This window comes from Panthera leo, chromosome B4 (genome assembly GCF_018350215.1).
Source record: "Panthera leo isolate Ple1 chromosome B4, P.leo_Ple1_pat1.1, whole genome shotgun sequence".
Classification (NCBI taxonomy): Eukaryota; Metazoa; Chordata; class Mammalia; order Carnivora; family Felidae; genus Panthera; species Panthera leo.
The window spans coordinates 6,478,650-6,497,947 of NC_056685.1; the positions used below are offsets into that span (position 1 = coordinate 6,478,650).

The following is a 19,298-nucleotide window of genomic DNA, read 5'->3' on the forward strand; positions in this document are numbered from 1 at the left end:
TTTTTTGGCGGATTTTTACCAACACACACATTTTAAAAATACACTTCAAAGCCAGATCAGATTAGCAATTTTGAAAGGAGGTCATATGAGAGTAGACAACAGGAAAGCCCCAAGTGACAGGATATTACTTTAAAGCAAAAAAAAAAAAAAAAAAAAAAAGAGCATCCATGCCGGAGCACGCTCCGAAAACTACTACTACTGACAATCTCATTTCAAGCTACACAGGCAAATGTTTCCAAGAGGGCGACTCCGAATGTGTAAACGATTTTTAACACCCTTGACGGCTGGTCTCCAGTCCTCACCCTACGGTTTTCCCCCTCCCCGCCCCCAACACACACACACCAAAAAAAAAAAGAAAAAAAAAGAAAGAAAAGAAAAAAAAAAGAAGAAGAAGACGAAGAAAGAGACCCCAGCAAGGAAGCGACCGCGGAGCGCGGGGCAGCAAGGGCGGCTGCGTCGCTAAAATGAGCGCACGAATGAGGAAGGTGGGCGGCGGGAGGGGACAGCTTGCACCCGGGGAGGAGGACGCTTTGCAACTACAGACGGCCTCCCGCAAGGCCGGGCTTTTCAAAGCCCAGGGACGAGGTCGGAGGGGGGGACGGGAAAAGCCAAAAAATGACAACCCGGAGCGCAGAGCGGAGTTTGGGGCTCTGCTCCCGTGCTGTCGCTCTCCCCTCCGGCTCTCCTCTTTTGCTTCTCTCCCGCAGCACCCCCTTCCCCAAGCCTCCCACGCCCGGGCTTGCTCGAGCTTCCCTTCCCCCCCCCCCCCCCCGAAGCTGGAAAAAAAGAAGAAGAAGCTGAGCGGCTCACACTCAACCTGCGGGCCGGAGGTCTGCTGGCGGGGCGGGCTGGGCGCGGGGACGGCGGCCGGCGCGGCGTCCTACCTGGTGAAGTTCGTCCTCCCCTCGGAGTGGTCCCAGGCCCCGGGCGCCGCCGGGGGGACGCCGGCCTCGCCCGCTCGCTCCGCCTCGCCCCTGCTCGCCGCGCCTGGCTCGCGCCCCGCCCGCCGCCTCCCTCGCGCGCCCGCTCGGGTCCTCCGACTCCCACTACAGCCTCATTCCAATATGGCATCCTCTCTGTGCGCATGCCCGGCACTCTTTTTTAAGATGATTATTTTGTGTGTGTGCAGCGAACTCCTTCAACGACCTTTCCCAGCGCTCGCAGAACGCCTCGCACCCGTTAGCCTGCGGGGCGCCCCCGACTCCCTCCCCGGCCCCGCAGTGCCGCCCCCGCCCCCGGGCACACAACGACCCCCCCCCCAACACACTCACACGGGCACACTTCACGCTCACGCTGCGCCCTCCCCGCCCCGCTCCCCTTCCTCCTTTCCTTTAGCTCACTCCGTACACGATCTGCAGAAAGTTCACATCACAGGCGTTTCCGCAAAGCCATCCGCAGGGAAATCTGGGCAAACTCCGCATCTCCCTGGACACTTTTGTCTTCTGGGTTTGCAATCCTTCGGTCGACCAAGTGCACAAACTTGCGCTTTATCCGCCGAGGGCCGGTTTGGAGCGGAGAGAAATTCAATCCTCTCCGCCACCTCTGCCCCGCCCACTGCGCCCCCCCCCCCCCACCCTCCCCAGGGCACTTACAGGGAGCCTTTTCTATGGAGATTCGGACTTTTCCCGGTCCCTTGGGGAAGGCGGGAGGGAGCGGCGGAGAGGTTTTTTTCAGGGAAACATGCCCCTAGGGGGAGGAAATTAAGTTGGGGCCGCTGCTCGGGCCAGCTTGCAGCTGCTCTCTGCCGGGCCGGGGCCGGACGCAGGTAACCGGGGTCGCCACGGCGTCTCCTGGAGCAGCACCCGGGCCCCAAGACGGCACCTGGCCCGGGCCGACTGGTGTAGGGCGGGAAAAGAATCCTGCCCGGGGCAGGGGCGGGGGGGGGGGGGGGGGGTGGGAATCGTGGCCCTCGGCGACTGCTGGAGCGCAAGGGAGGCGGCGCAGCCGGGTGCAAAGCGGAGTTACCAGCCGGCGGGTGCGGGTACCTCGGCGCTGTGCCCAGGGCGTGGGGGGTGGGGGGAAGGACGGAGAGGACCTGCCGGGGCCTAAGGCGCAATGGCTTCGCAGGGACTGAACGTCCCCACTTCGGAAAAGCTGGCGACGCCCTAGTGGGAAAGACCGAGAACTCACGAAGGTGGACCTCGCTGTACTGAAGAGCGAGGAGAAGCTGGTTGGGGACAGCAATTTATTTCCCAGGAAATCAGAGATAGGGACACGTTTGGTCCGGGGTGGGGGGGGGGGGTTGTTCGACGGCCGCAGGGGGTAAAATTCTCCAATGTCTCCCAATTTTGTGTCCATCTCTTAACTAGGAAACCCTCTTGCCCTCCCCCAACGCTGGCTCAGGGGGTCAGAAGGACCCCGGGGTCTCAAGCGTCCTGAGCGCTCGCAACTCCACCCACCTTCCCTCGGCCTGCTGCCCCCCATGCGTCCTCCAGGCCCGGGGAGCTCTGGTGAGTGAGTTACCCGAAGGAGGGTGGACGCTTTGAAGGGCTGGGGACAGTGCAGGGACCCGGAGATGGAGTCCGGGGGTCAGAGACTGGTCGCGCGCCCGATCGGCGGGGTCCTGCCCAGCTGCGTCCTCCCCCGACGGCGGGCCCCTAGCTTGCCTAGAAGAGCCGGAGGAGGGACGTGCCGGGAGAAGGCTCTCTCCAAGCCACGAGGTAGGGAATGCCTTCCAGGGACGCGGTCCCAGAGCTCGGAGGTGCTGGGCGGGCGTTGGCCCCAGTGAGACCCCGCGCACGTCTAGTCTGGGGAAGCGGGACCGCCTTACATCTTGGGGAGCGCTTTGCGAGGCATAAAACGACTTCCTCAGTCCCGTCGCACCTCTTTAAGGTGCCACCTGAGACCGAGAAAGGTCAAACGACTCACACGGTTCAAACTCCAGCCGGAGTCGGCATCCCCTCCGGTCCCCTCCTCTTGGGGACACCATGCTGGAGCCCCTAGCTTTTTTCGGCTGCTAGAGGCAGAGAGACCTCAATGGGCACCCCGTTCCTGCACATTAACCCTTTCACCCGCACCCCGGACTGCCTCCCTCTGGGCCCTGAAACAGCTCCACTGGGAGTCGGACGGACGCACTGCGGCTCGGAGGAATCCACGATGCGGACTCTCCACAGACAGTCTCCTGGGCCCCACCCTAAGTGTCGTGCACCCAAGTCACCTGGCTCCTTCTACACAGTCTGGACGGGAAGGAAGCGAGGGAGGCCGCGGACCGTCCCAGGCAGCGCTGGAGACCCAACCCGCGCGCCCTTCCCCTGGACGGGGTCACCAGGTCGGGCACTGCCCAAACGCTGAGCGCGCCACAGCAGAAGGGCCCCGGGAATGGGCGATCCCTTCCCACAGCCAGCCCGGCTGCTGCGGGGGGCGGGCGGCTGCGCCCCTCCCCTGAGCCTCCCAGACCCCGCGGCCTCGCTCGGTCCCGTGGAGCCCGCGGAGATCGCTCGCTACGCAGGACTTCCGGACCGCCCCTGTTTACGCGGAGAAAGCGGGTTCCCTCTCCACGAGCAGTGGCGACCGGAGCTGCAGCCAGCCGTTGGCGTCTCCAGGCTTGTTTACCAGTTTGAAGTCATTATCATGCTCCGAACGTTGTTTCGTCAAAACAAAAAGCAAATGCAAAAGAACCCTTAGCCCCTAAGTCGATGGCCTGTGCGTGCCTTATCCCACGATTCCTCTGGAATGGTCGAGTCTCTATCTTTGATGCTCACACCCCGGGTAGCTTGGCCTTGCTGACTGGTAAACAGTGCGGGAGGGCCATTGTCTGTACCTACCGCGACGAAGAAGTAAAATCATGAAGCCGGAGTACACAATGGTTACCACGTTGTCATCACAAAGACAACGTGGTCTTCGGTGGCGTTGCTTCAAGTTCGGTGCCCTACGTTCCTACTGCTTTTTCCAGGGACTTCTTGAACATTCCTTGGCTCCCTACTCTGCATCCAGCCTCCATTCTCCTTTCTCCAAGGACACCGCAGAGGCAAATGAAAACTGGTCAGAAGACCCCCTGAGGCAATTAAAGTGGCCCCTTCGTCCAGTGCCCTCCAGCTTCTGTTTTTATTTCACATCCAGACATTTCTGGTATGTGGGCATCCAGATGTAGAGCCACTCTAAATCAAGTAAAGATTTTGGCGGGGGGGAGGGGGGGGGGATCCAGCATCCTTAGCCGAGGATAAAACCTGGCAAGAATTGTGAATGTTTCAAAGTCAAGAAGGCAAGCCATGATGGTTTCCGGCTCAGAGAAATGTAGCCATGTAAAACCTCACGATTAACACCACAAGCTGTCTCTATATATTGTTAACGTTTTCGAAAAACCTTGGCAAAAAGAAATCTTCGATCACACCAACGGACTATAATTATTATTTCATCCGTAAGCAATGGCTCAACCGTGAATTACATCACTTTTATTTTTATTAAGATTTTATTTTTAATGTTTCTAATGCTTCTTTATTTTGAGAGAGAGAGAGAGTTGGGGAGGGGCAGAGAGAGAGGGGACAGAGAATCCCAAGCAGGTGGCTACTAGCATGGAGCCAGATGCGGGGCTCAAATCCTCCAACCCTTGAGATCATGTCCTGAGCCGAAATTGAGTCAGAAGCGTAACCAACTGAGCCACCCAGGTGCCCCAAGATTTTGTTTTTAAGCAATCTCTACATCCCGCCTGGGGCTCAAACCCACAACCCCAGAGATCAAGAGTCCTTGGGATTCTTTCATATGAATGAGGCTTATATTATGTAAAATATTAAAATTACATTTGTTAATTAGAAATATATATATAGATGTTATTTCCACTTGCTTGATGATCCGGCACAAATTAGGAATGAAAAATAACAGTTGAAAAGTTTCATTCTCCTATACGGTATGTTCCTAAGTATTACCTCACAAAAATGATTGCTGAGGAGTTAAAAGTTACATGCATATTTTTAAATTTTATGGGGCGCCTGGGTGGCTCAGTCGGTTAAGCGTCGGACTTTGGCTTAGGCCGTGATATCACAGTTGGTGGGTTCAAGCCCTGCGTCGGGCTCTGTGCTGTCAGCTCAGAGCCTGGCGCCTGCTTCGGATTCTGTGTCTCCCTCTCTCTCTGCTCCTCTCCTGCTTGCACTCTGTCTCTCTCTCTCAAAAATAAATAAGCATTAAACAAATTATTTATGCTATCTATAATTACTGGAATCTCGCTTCAGTCTTCCCACCAAAAAAAAAGTTGGTCAATTTTCTCATAATTATTTCATGATTAAGTTATCATTTCCCCTGAGAAAAGGAAATGCCCTAAAAAAGACAACCATCATGCTTTCTTAATATAGTGAATCTCTAATGAGATAATAGACTTACCATCTACTTACTCCACACTGCCACCCTGGACCCCGACGCAGGGCTCGAACACGCGAACCATGAGATCATGACCGGAGCCGAAACCTAGAGTCAGATGCCTAACCAACTGAGCCACCCAGGGGACCCAAGACTATATTTTTTTAACAGGAGGGGGAAAAGGTCTCTCAAAAATCCCCTAAAATAATCAAATATTTGGAGAATTTGTGCAGTCTTCCCTTTCCTGGAGGCTTACAAGCTAAATGCGTAAGATAGTGTTTTCCATCACTTTCCTAACAGTCATGAAGTGTGAAATCCAAAGACACTGGTGCCCTTACGTTTTCACCTTTTCCCTTATGCCTAGTTCAAGCACTGAGCTCCTATATCAGGATTCAAATGACCTCATCGCTAATTTCCTGCGTTTCCTTTATAAGTCGAGTGACCTCTCTGAGCCATCTCATGGGTAATGTAAGGGATTGGACTAGATGTTCTATAAGGTCCTTTCAAACTCTAAAGAGTGCTTGTCAGTCTCCCCCAGGCCAAAGCCACAAATTACTTTCTATAATATACTAACAGCATCTCTGGCAATTTGAAATTGCCAAGGTGCATATTCCGGGGTCACAAAGAGGGGGAAACAAATGAAGAAAACATATAGGAGAAGGGAGAAAGGGCCTTCTTGGCTTCACTGCCCTGAAGTAAAAGTACTCTTTGGTCCAATTCTGCCTCATTTAGATTGCTGTCATGCTTTATATTTGCTGTGTGGGTTTTTTTTCGGTGGCCCATGATAGTGACAGGGCCGACGTAAACGTACCTATGAGAGTCATTCTGGGGAAAGTGGGGTGATGGAGATCACCATTTAAATTGGTGGGGGCGCCTGGGTGGCTCAGTCGGTTAAGCCTAAGACGCCGGCTCAGGTCATGATGTCAGGGTTCCAGGAGTTCGAGCCCCGTGTCAGGCTCCGCGGTGTGAGCACTGAGGCTGCTTCCGATCCCGTCTCCCTCTTTCTCGGCCCCTCCCCTGCTCGCATGCGCTCTCTCTCTCGGAAATCAATAAATGTTTAAAAAATACTTTCGAAAAGTAAAAGACTTAAAAACAATTTTTTTTTTTACATAAGTGGGTGAAGAGTACTAAATGAGAGTGGTGATGAGTAGTGGTCCACACAGATATCGCCCACCGAGCACTTTCTTGTACGTCTCTAGGGAGTTCAGAAACCCAGTATTGCCTCTCCTGTGGTTTGAAGGAGTTTCGGGCTTTCTTGGCAATAAACGAAGAAACTTTTAGTAGGCAGTCCATATTACACACTGCATGATGTCTGAATTCTCCTATGACATTTATTTAAAGAGCAGACACAGTTTATTTGTAGGAGTGCCAGTTTGGACTGACGGCTTCTTTCTCCACCGAGGAAGAGCAGCCTGGCAAAAGTCACACCCAACTGGTGAGGCTGCTTGTGTAGTGGGGTGCCTGGTATCACACACTTCACTTTGGGGATCTTATTTTATATTGGGTAGAACGTTCTACATCCTGCAGCCTGGCTTCCAGCCGTTTCCGGAAGCAGCCAGGAAGCGGGAGTCCGGAGAGGCAAGGTCTGATACATAGTTGCACAGCAGGGCCTGACTCTCCATAAAAGGCTAAGGCCTTTTCTGCCTCTATCGCAAGAGAAAGGGGAAGAAGGGATTTATTTAGTACCTACTTTGTGCCAGATGCTGTTCGAGGTGTTCTTACATACCTGACAGCATTTAATATGGTCTAGTCTTTAAATGGATTTAGAATATGTTTTAAACATGTATTTCTTTACATACAAAGCTAGATTCTGATCCGCTGTTACTAGAACAGATGCATGTGTCCTTTGTTGTCACGCTGCTGGAGTTGTCTGGAATCATTTACATCCTCTCCGAGCAAGGACATTTATTGACCAAATATTGACCAAACACACACACGTGGGTACGCACACACACACACACACACACACCAAGAAACAGCACAGGTCAGAGATGTGGTTTATGACCCTGGGACAGTTTTGCCTGTGTACATTAACTGCCCTGAATGAGACTAAATCCAACACTGCAAAAGTATAAAAAGTCCCATTGGACTTATAACATCATATAGACTAAACAAATTAAAACAGGCAACCGAAATCCCACATCAAGCAGTGAGGTTCACGTATAAGCAAGTGGATGGTTTTGGTTACATGCACTCACTGCCTTAATAAATAAATATCTAAAAGCAAGTGGATGGTTTTGGTTACGTGCACTCACTGCCTTAATAAATAAATATCTAACTATAATACAGAGAAGAAAGGCCAGGGGTTTGGACACTGTCAATGCAATGTTATTGTGGCTTCAAAATCCCCAGCCTCTTTGTTTTTACCGCCTAAGTCCCTTCGGATGATCTTACTACAGAATAAATAATTATGATCATGATCAAAGAAGGAAGTTAATGGAGCTATAAAGACTTGATTCGCAGTGCCATCTACTGGAAACAAATATTGACTCACTTTCAGATTTTTTATATAGTTTTTTTTGGTTGGTTTTTAATAGAAAGAGTGTTGGGAATAACAGATAGCAGGTAAGAGAAGGATTGGGTCCTTACTTTATTTGATTACCGGTAATGAGCCGGAAGCTCTAGTTTTAAATACACTGAAATATCTTCATTTCAAGTCATGTATTCTTTGAACAGCATGTGAAGTACTTAGGTGTTTTCTCTGAAAACTAAAATCTGTTCCATCTTTTAAAAATGAGTCATTACAAGTAGATTTTTTAATAGAGCACGATAATTTTTTCTTATCCCTCTGAGATTGATTTTTATACTTATAAACGCCTCTAAAATAGAAACAGTTGGGCACCTGGGTGGCTCAGTGGGTTGAGCGTCTCACTTCAGCTCAGGTCATGATCTCACAGCTTGTGAGTTCAAGCCCCACGTCGGGCTCTGTGCTGACAGCTTGGAGCCTGGAGCCTGCTTCAGATTCTGTGTCTCCCTCTCTCTCTGCCCCTCCCCCTCTCACGTTCTGTCTCTGTCTCTGTCTCTCAAAGATAAATAAATGTCAAAAAAATAAAAATAAAATAAATAAAATAGAAACAGTTGATGAATTCTTGGAGGTTATCATTTTAATTTCATATTTTGTGGGGGGGAGGGGGGACGCGAAGATTTTTCACCATCTCCCGAACCAATTTCTCGAAGAGGGAATTGTTTGAAATGTTAGTGTAGAAGAAAATTAACTAATGATACATAAAAACAAAACTCTGCTTACATTGATTGATTCAACAAATATTTACCGAGTACTTCCTATGTGCCAGGCTCTGTTCTAGCATCTGAAATACCGTGAACCCAACAGACATTCCAGGCTCCATGGGGACTTAGTTTTCATCAAAGAGAGCTCAACAGTAAACAAAGAAATACAGAACATGTCGTGTGGGGGTTAGTACAATCAAAAAGAAAAAAGCAGGGGAAGCTATAGAAAGTGACACCAAGGTCAAGTAGGGAGGACACTTTGCATGGGAGGGGTCGAAGGAGCCCTTCTACAATAAGGTGACATTGGAACTTGGGCTTGCACGAGGGGAGTTGAGCACCTCTAGGAAGAGAGAACTGTGAGTACAAAGGCCCCGCTGAGGCTGTCTAGGCTCTATTGCAAAGGAAGAGTAAATTCTGTATCAGTTTGATGATATTCCAGGACACAAGCATAAACCGTTAACTTGTAACGTCTACGTGAAGCAAAGAGCACGAATACTCCCAGAGGAGAAACCACAAGGAAACCACCAGTTCAAATGCTTCCAAATCCCAGTGCTCCCCAAAGGATCAAACCCAACTTCCCTGAGTTCCTTAGATTCTTAGGTTAAATGGAACCGTGCAGGTCCTCTGGTTTGATCCCCCCACCCTTGCCTGACACCTGCTTACATGGTCCCTAACTAACAGGGATCCCGTCTGTGTTAGGACACCTCACCCTCTGCTCCTTCCAGAGAGGGCCGACTCCGGCCCTTTGCAAGTCTATACTCACACAGAATAAAACTCGCTTCTCTGTTTCCTGTGTCGGGCTGAGCTTGCCTGGCAGCAGAAGAAGCCAGAAGGCTTCCCTCTTCTTCTTTTCTCACTGTGCAAGTGGCCTCTTGAAGCAGGTATTTTGCGTATGTTCTAGGACCTGTGGGCTACACTGACCGCCTTAATGGATATACAGCGAGTGCCGTATCTAGAAAGGAATTCGTTCGTGGTCACGAAAGTGACCTCACTTTCATAAAAACTCCTCAGGCACAGGGTGGTTTCTAAGCCTCGTCCTCACACCAAGGGAACCGCGTATCCCTCTCAAAGTCTTTCAACCAATGGAAATGGAGTGGTGCAGCCAACCGAAAGCCCTCAGTGTCTTAGGGCTCCTTCGACCTCTCATTCCTTACTTGGTTGGCAGTTATGCTGAATCAAAATCAATTGCTCAGGGACAACATAAAGGAAAACAAATCTGGGCCACATAATCAGTTACAAGCTGATCTGAGTAAACAATACAGTGCACTTGCCGAGGGCAAATCCCATCTGGCTGGAGAATGAATACCAGCAGCTAACCTTTTCTGAGTACGTGCTCTGTGCCTAACACTGTTCCGGGTGCTGTGCATCTAGTAACTCCTTTAACCCCACAGAGAATCCATGGGGTGGGCAGGGCTACCCCCACTGTGTGGATGAAGAAACTGAGAACTGGGAACAAGGAGGCAACCAGGTCACAGATAAGCAGCTAGGCAGTGGGGGAGACAGAGTTTGAACTCCGGCAATCTGGCCCCAGAGTCAGCGTTTTCATCTCCAAACTACGCTCCCGCTACTTGTGGGAATAGACGTCCTAGGGGGGCGCCTGGGGGGCTCAGTGGGTGGAGCATCCAACTTCAGCTCAGGTCATGATCTCACAGTCGGTGTGTTCGAGCCCCGCCTCAGGCTGGCTGCTGTCAGCACAGAGCCCGCTTCGGATCCTCTGTCCTCCTCTCTCTCTTTGTCCCTCCCCCAGTTGCACTCTCTCTCAAAAATAAATAATTTTAAAAATTAAAAAAACAAACAATGGCACCAATAGCATGTTCTTAGACACACTGTACTATTTATTTTTTAATTATACTTTTTAAGAGAGAGAGAGAGAGAGAGAATCTTAAGCAGGCTCCGTCCTCAGTGCAGACCCCGACGCGGGGCTCGTTCTCATGATTGTGAGATAGTGACCTGAGCTGAAATCTACAGTGAGACGCTCAACCAACGAGCCACCCAAGCACGCCTAGACTGTTTTAAATTCACATGAGATGGGCAATCGCAGAATAATACTTTAGCCCCCCGCCAAAAAAAAAGTTACAAGGAATGAATAGACTTGGATTCAAATCTCAATGCTGCCCCTCAGTAGATTCTTTTTTTTTTTTTTAATGTTTATTTTTGACAGAGTGTGGGCGGGGCAGGGGCAGAGAGAGGGGGGACAGAGGATAGAAAATGGGCTCTGCACTGACAGCCAAGAGCCCTATTCGAAACTGGAAGTCAGGAACCCTGAGATCGCCACCTGAGCTGCTGAATGGGTTGTGCCACCCAGGCGCCCCCCTCAAGAGATTCTTGATAAGTCATTGAATTTCTCTGAGCCTCAGACTTACCAGCTGTGAAATGGATGTAATAATGTCTTCATTGGATTGAGAGAATTTAGGGAAAAACAATACACCCAGTGGCTGGTACAGAGCTTTCACTTGGGTGCTAACCAAAACAAAACAACACATTTCCTTTAGTCCTCCTTTGTTTAACAATAAACTAAGTGTCCAATTGGGGCGCCTGGGTGGCTCAGTCGGTTGAGCATTAAGCATCCCACTTCAACTCAGGTCATGATCTCACGGTTCGTGAGTTTGAGCCCTGCATCGGACTCTGTGCTGACAGCTCAGAGCCTGGAGCCTGCTTCGGATTCTGTGTCTCCCTCTCTCTCTGCCCCTCCCCTGCTCATGCTCTCTCTCTCTCTCTCTTTGTCTCTCTCTCTGTCAAAAATAGATAAAACATTTAAAAAAATTTTTTAATAATAATAAACTAAGTGCCCAATTCTAGCCAAAACTGCGAGTCAAAGAAAATCATAGACACAGGCATGTTACAAGACAGCACTAGAATCCAAATCACTATAAATCGTTGTCTGTTTATTCTAGGTGTGGAGCAAGGCACTATTAGGCACTATTAGCAAGGTTAGGGTTTGTGTTTGTGTCTCACACTGCTTTGGGCTCTTAGGAAGAACAGAGCTACAGAAGTTCAATGTATAGCTGGTATTTCCTGAAAGTCTGTTTTTAGTGTCCCTTACACTCATAAAAAGAAAGAAAGAGGGGCACCTGGGTGGCTCAGTCGGTTGAGCATCCAACTTTGGTCATGATCTTGTGGTCATGAGTTCAAGTCCCACGTCAGGCTCTGTGCTGACAGCTCAGAGCCTGGAGCCTGCTTTGGATTCTCTCTCCCTCTCTCTCTCTCTCTCTCTCTCTCCCCCTCCCCCACTCATGCTCTGTCTCTCTCTCTCAAAAATAAAAAGAAACATTGAAAAAAATTTTAATTAAAAAAAGAAAATCTGTAAAGCCAGGAAATTCTTCAAGACCAATTTCTTTTGACCCTGAATCGCATAAATCACGTTGAATGAGCCAATATTTTCTTGTTCAAAAAAAAAAAAACCACCATATTTTTTCCCTTCATTCTACTTGTCAGCTAAAGGAAAGCTTTTGACAAATTTTCAGTCGTGAAAAAACCAGTATCTAAAGATCAGAACCTGAAGCTGACACTTGCCAGCGTAATTTGTACACGGAAGGAGTTCATGGGTGTTTGACGAATTCGGTCTCAGCTTTAGCATTGACCAGGGTGTAAACTATGAAGCGATGGGCCTCCCTTTTCCCTTCTGTAAAATGAGTATGATATTATCATGCGGCCTCTTTTGGAAAGATTGTATGAAAGTCATGACAATTTTGTCATCTATTTAGCTTCTTCAAGAAAAGGTAACAATCAGGATTTTGGTTTTGTTTTTTTTTTAACGTTTATTTTTATTTTTGAGACAGAGAGAGACAGAGCATGAACGGGGGAGGGTCAGAGAGAGAGAGGGAGACACAGAATCTGAAACAGGCTCCAGGCTCTGAGCTGTCAGCACAGAGCCCGACGTGGGGCTCGAACTCACAAACCGCGAGATCATGACCTGAGCCGAAGTCGGACACTTAACCAACTGAGCCACCCGGGCGCCCCATGGGATTTTGGTTTTTGAAGGCAAAGGTAGTTTATGTAATTTCCGAGTGACCAATGTGTCCCACAAACCCCCTGTTTGCACTCTTGGTGTTTATTTATTTTCTGTTTGTCATTCTGGAGCAGGAGAAGAGATCCTTCTGGGTGGAGATCCCAGCAACAGGCTACCGATACTTTTAATAAGAAAGCTATTTTTATAAACTGAATTTTAGCTGGCCATCTCATTTTTTATAACCATGGGTGGGGGGATGCCGAGGGCTGCAAGGCAGTTTGTCCTTGAATAAAAAACTCTTGAATAAAAAACTCTTTTATAAAACTCTTGAATAAAAAAATTAGTAAAGACAAATTTTTTAAATATATAAAAAATACATAAAAGGCTATCAGTGATGCGACAGTCAAACAACGGAAGCCTACAAGTAGGACAAGGACCTCAGAATCTTTCTGATCGCCAAGGCTGGGCCAGTGCATGGCCAGCTTCCAAAAACGATACCAATGTGAACCGTTATTTGTAGCATCGTTCTTCTATCTGGAACCTCAGTCCTGGGCTCCTGAGAGACTTCTCGCTCCTGCACTGGCAATTTTGCCTCCAAAGCCATCCTGATGGTGCTGCCTTCAAAAGTATGGTGTTGACCTTCATCGGCACTTTGGACAAGAGCAAATCATCCGGCAGCGTGGGCCTTTTCTCCACCAAAAGTATAAAAAGTAATTTTGTGTTTTCTCTAGAGGAGGGGATGAGAGGTAAACTTCTCGTTTTCATGTTTGTGTTTTTATAGATTCTTTCCCTTTTGCCTGGCATTCGGTGTCATGGCCTCGGGCCAGGAATTTTAATGGTAAAATATGCAATCGTGGTGGGGAGTAGGGAAGGTGAACTTTACTGGCTGTCATGGGAGAAGTACACACATTCATCTATTCTCTTATGAAGAAAAAAAGGTATAGCGTCAGACCACCAGTTTGGGGGTACCCTCGGGGTGCAAATAAATGGCACCAGCACTATTATTCCTAAGCCCCTCTTCCTCCTTCCCTTTTTTTTTTTTTTTTTTTTGCAAAAGTAGGAGCGTGTGGAGTTCAGGCATGGGCGAGGTGTGATGGTTAATTTTTTACGTGTCAACTTGGCTGGCCCATGGTGCCCAGATATTTAGTCAGACATCATTCTGGATGTTTCTGTGAAGGTAGTTTTGGCATCAGATTAACATTTACATCGTAAAGTAGATTTTCCTCTGTAATGTGAATTGACTCATCTAATCAGTCAATGGCCTTAGTAGACAAGGGGCTGACCTCTCCCAAGCAAGGAGAATTTTGCAGTGGACAGCCTTTGGATTTAAACTCCAGCTTGGCCCAGGGGGTTCCCTCCTGCCAGTCTACTCTGTAGACTTTGGACTGGCTAGGCCTCCACAATCATGTGAGCCAATTTCTTAAAACACACACACACACACACACACACACACACACACACACACACAAAATTGACTCTATTTCCCTGGAGAACCCTATCCATGATTCCGTTTCTCTGGGGAACCCCGACTAATAACAGTTTGTTATCAGGGATACTTTGTAAATGTCACCTGCCTCCGGTTCTTTTGCGGCTATGAACACAGTCCACTGTTCCCGTTTGTACGCACCTATTCTGGGTTCACGCTGCTCTATGCATTGGCCTCCCTCACCACAGAAGGGATATGGGCATCAGACAGAGGTCAGGAGAAGTTGAAACAACGCAATCTCGATGATTTGAGCTTGGTGCTGTTGCCACGGCCACAGTCAGACATCCCACGGCCACGTAATGACCTAGAGTCTTTCAGGGCCAGTTGCCACTCAAGGCGATGACCCCCTGGGGATGGCTTACAGCCTGTGGCCCTGCTGATCCCGCTTTCTTGCTCTGGTGTTTCTTGATCTCATTTTACCACACCACGTTATTTCATTAGTAATCACTAGAGACAGATGGCTATCAAAAACTCACTCTGTATAGTTATAAACTGACACGCTGGTGGCAGCTATAACTTAGCAACAATTTCTGACCCTTCATATTGTACCGAGTATCTTTCAGTTTTGTTTCTGTAAACATAGAGCAGTGCCCTACTCAATTGATAGCCCCACCTTCAAGATGGGTTCTGTGTGTGACCCTCTCCTCCCTCCCTCCCTGGTCCAAGCCACCAGGCTCATCTGCCTCCAGGTGGGCTCACTGCCGTATCCCACACACCACCCCCCGCGCTGGGCTCCCCAATTCTCTTCTTACACTCTGCTGTCCGGCCTCTCCACAGAAGCACAAGTGTGAGCTCTTGGTTTTTTAATGTTTATTTATTTTCAAGAGAGAGAGAGAGAGAAAGAGAGACACCATGAGTTAGGGAGGGGCAGAGAGAGCAGGAGACACAGAATCCCAAGCAGGGTCCAGGCTCCGAGCTGTCAGCACAGAGCCCGACGTGGGGCTCGAACTCACGAACCGTGAGATCGTGACCTGAGCCAAAGTCCGACGCTTAACCGACTGAGCCACCCAGATGCCCCACAAGTGTGAGCTCTTAAGGAGTCAATCAAATCACACCATTCCCTGCTTCAAATCCTCCAGTGGATTCCATTCCGACCAGTGAGAATCTGAAGTCCTCACACAGCCCATTTGCTTCCTGTTAGAAATAAGCCCATCAGCCCAATCAAAGGAGGGACTCGGAGACTCAGAGCACAGTGAAACGAGGCTTTAATCAACGTTCTTGCAAGAGCGCGTGTCTGATGGACAGGCACACTCGGGACAGTTACGGCAGACCATTTATCTCCCAGCACACAAGTCCCTCCCCTGGCTCCTCATTGGCTGATACTACAGAGGTTACAGCCTTACCCAGATGTCGCCTGTGCCCATGCAAGGCAAACAGTAGTCTGATTGGAACAAATGTACCTTCCCTGAGGTGACACAGAGACTTTCAGTCTCTCCTCCCTTTGTTCTTTGGAGCCTGCTCATTGCAAAGCCCACAAAACAGAGAGGGAAGAACCAGGAAGTGAAGTGTCTAAGGGTTTGAGACTCCATTGTCGGGGAGGGGGGATGGGGGTTCATATATTTTCCAATAGGTCGTAAACCTACTGGTGCAGCTTTTATTGGGTATTTCTGAAAATGAATCATCTCCCTACTTCTCACACTTCCTGCGCCCCCTTCCTGGGGGTTTTGAGCTCCCCTTTCCTCCCTTTGCTTTGCTAAGTGTTCGGTCAACTGTTGCTTGAAAAGGCTGCCGAACTCCTTTCTTAGCGCTGGCTTTTTTCTCTGCCTGGAAGACGCTTGCTCAAGTACTGGCTAAGTTGTTCCTTTATTTCTCATGTTTCTGTCTCCTTCCCTGACCACTCTACTATTTACAAACGCTCCATCCCCCTGCAGCTCTCTATGCTGCTTTTTTTCTTCATGTTACTCACCATCACCAATATCATATTATTATTTTTTTTAAAGACAGACAGAGAGCAAATGAACAGAGGAGGGGCAGAGGGGGAGAGAGAGAGAGAGAGAGAGAGAGAGAGAGAGAGTCTTAAGTAGGCTCCATGGTCAGCATGGATCCTGGCATGGGGCTTGATCCCAAGACCTTGGGATCGTGACATGAGCCAAAATCAAAAGTCGGACACTCAACTGACTGAGCCACCTGGGTGCCCCCAATACCATATTATTATTTTTAGGAAACTATATTATCCCTGTCGCCCACTATCATAGCATGATGAGAGTAGGGACTTTCTCTTACCCACAGCTGTATCCCCCACTCCTAGAACAGAGCCAGGCACACAGTAGGTGCTTTATAAATATTTGTTGAAGAAAAGATGAAAGAAATGACACAAACACCAAGTCTGTCTCTGAAAAAGGCTGAAATGAATACGTCTTACATAAATTCTAGATTTCACATAATCTGCACTTACAGATCAAGTGAGAATATATTCACGTGGGGCACGTTTTCTGACCACCTGAGTGAGAACGGCAAGGTGCTTGCTGCAGCGCAGGAAGGTTCTTGCACGAGAGACACGGAGAGATCCCTTGCCATTGGGCACTTTGCCTTATGAAAAAGACACCTCCATTATTTTGATCCTTGCCATGGTTCCAAAATAGGATTGGAGGCTGGAGCTGCAAATTATCTTCCTTTCCTCTGTGAAGCTCCCACACCTCCAAGAAAAGAAAAGAAAAGAAAAGAAAAGAAAAGAAAAGAAAAGAAAAGAAAAGGAAAGGAAAGGAAAGGAAAGGAAAGGAAAGGAAAGGAAAGAAAAAAGAAAAAAAATAAAAGACAGAAAGAAGGATGTTTAAAACATGTTTTGCTAGTAAACTTTTTTTTCTCTCCAATTTAAAGTAGATTGCAGGCATTCCTTAAGCCTAATTTCATTAGTTGCCTTGGTAGTCTGACTACAATGCCAGGTTCCCCATTGCAGAGGGTCCGTTAAAAATAACCCATTAGGATGACTCAAGTACCCAGCACATGGCAGAAACAAGGGTTGCTGTTGGGTATTAGCTCCTGCCCCGTTAACTCTGTCCTCCTAGAAGCTGACCACTGGGCAGCAGGGAATATGTGACCCCCAATTGTTGCACCATTCAGCAAGGCAAGACCCGAGATGAAAGGTTTGCAAACTGCGATCTAGTCTTTAATGGCCCTACATTATCATGATTAGGCTCAAGTGTATAATGCAAATGACTTTGACCCACAATTTAGGTGTAACTTCCACTTCCGGTCAACCTTTCACCTGCTCCTTGATGTGGAATGAGGGAATTAACCTCCTTCAGCCTGAGTGCCCTTGGGTTAAAAGAGAGAGAGAGAGATCTAAAGTTCCCGTTGGGCCTTCTAAATCTAATGTTTTCCATTTCTCTCCTCTACTTAGGTGCGACTTTTCGCCGTCTGAAGAGTGATTCTTTTATTTATTTATTTTTTAACATTTTTATTTATTTTTGACAGAGAGAGAGAGAGACAGAGCATGAGCAGGGGAGGGGCAGAGAGAGAGGGAGACACAGAATCTGAAGCAGGATCCAGGCTCCGAGCTGTCAGCACAGAGCCCCACGCGGGGCTCAAACTCACAGACCCAGGAGATCGTGACCTGAGCTGAAGTCAGACGCTCAACCGAGTGAGCCCCCCAGGCGCCCCTGAAGAGTGATTCTTGATTCCCTTCAAATTCTATCCCCGTCCCCATGAAGGAAATTATTAACCACAACATTAACATTAACTGCTTGTAAGTCCATTAGCAGAAATAAATCTATTGCTCTTTCAAAGATGAAGCGAGGAATTTCCCTTGAGAAACAGAGACAAAAACAAAATTCTGCCTCTGTTTTTTCAATCTCAACTTTACACACAGATCTTTTGCCCCACAACTGAGCTTCTAAAAGTATATTTTGAGAAAACAAGTACACAAATATGTATATACAAAGACATTCATCGCAGAACTGTTGAAAATACTCATCTGTAGGTGGTCAATTAAACCATGTAAAGTATCAGAAAACAACAGACATTAAAACATATGTTGTAAATTTCTATTTGTTGGCCTGGAAAACGTTTCAAAAACATCATATGTACTATGATCTCATTTTTGTTAAAAAAAAAATACATGTATGTATGCCCAAAGAAGGAATCAAATAATGATACCAAAATGTTTAGTTCACGGGTAGCATCATGCATACTTCTTTTTCCAATTTGTAACTTTCTATATCATGTGATGTATATTACAACGTGCATTTAATTCAGAAAAATATTTATTTTTTAAAAGATAACACTAGGGGCTCCAGGGTGGCTTAGTCGGTTAAGTGTCCGACTTCGGCTCAGGTCATGATCTCGCGGTCTGTGAGTTTGAGCCCCGCATCGGGCTCTGTGCTGATGGCTCAGAGCCTGGAGCCTGTTTCAGATTCTGTGTCTCCCTCTCTCTCTGACCCTCCCCCATTCATGCTCTGTCTCTCTCTGTCTCAAAAATAAATAAAAACATTAAAAAAAATTTTTTTTAAGATAACACTAGCGTATGGTACAAAATTGAAAGGCTACAAAAGAGTCAGCAATAAAAATTAAGGCTCCCTCCCTCCCATGCGCCCTTCCAGAAGGCAATTATTCCTGCCTCTGTCTTCCTCAACCTTCCTGAGATGTTCTATGCTTTTCCGTGTATTATTTTATCATCAGAAAAACAATAGCACTAATTCCATTTTGGAAAAATAATTTTCTTGAGAGTGAAATGAAGTCTTTGGGGGTTAAATAAAATGGAGAAACTAAAGCAGGGATGCAATTACTTGGGTTTTCTTTTTCGTTTCGCAATATAGCCACGGACCGGAAATACTGAACGCTTACCAACTCTGAGTGGGTAACAGGCCTTCTTTGTTATATTAGACTTACTTAAGTACTTGTCTTTCTCCCCCATAATCTGTACATTCTCGGAGCACAGAACTGGTGTCATGCAATTTTTGTGTCCTGCACTGTCACCTACATACAATAAAATAAAATAATCTTGGAATCATAATATTTACAAATTACCAGGATTTTAGAAGTTGTAAGGTTTTATTAACACTCGGGATTATCATGCCTGCTAAGTGATAGTTTGTATACAGCAAACAGGAAATATATATCTTCTTAAGAGATAAATAAATGCATATGGTCTGAAACAAGATTTAGCATCATCGATGTTGAGCGGTGATGTCAACAAATACTTATATTGTATTTACTGTGTGCCAAGGACAGTTCTAAATATGTGACAGGCATTAACTCACGTAATCGTCTTAACGATGCTGTGAAGAAGTTCCCCTGTTTTACAGATAAGGAAAAGAAGGCACGCTAACTCACCCAAGATTGTCAGATGGGCTTTGGGGGCAGCGGGGGTGGGTCACTTATGTTAAGAAGCCAGTATTTTTCCACCTA

General features: G+C 47.6%; 1 protein-coding gene across 7 annotated transcripts in view; it reads right to left on the minus strand.

The window, feature by feature from the left end:
- Window positions 1-1,471, minus strand: part of SFMBT2 (Scm like with four mbt domains 2) — a 225,133-nt gene extending 223,662 nt beyond the window's left edge. For 5 of the 7 annotated variants that reach the window (XM_042944809.1, XM_042944813.1, XM_042944814.1 and 2 more), the window contains exon 1: window positions 885-968. The gene's annotated coding sequence lies outside the window, so the exon portion shown is untranslated. Of the gene's footprint in view, window positions 1-884; window positions 969-1,340 lie in introns of those variants that run through there. The other 2 variants (XM_042944803.1, XM_042944808.1) reach the window with 2 other exon arrangements.
- Between the last annotated feature and the right edge of the window lie 17,827 nt (window positions 1,472-19,298).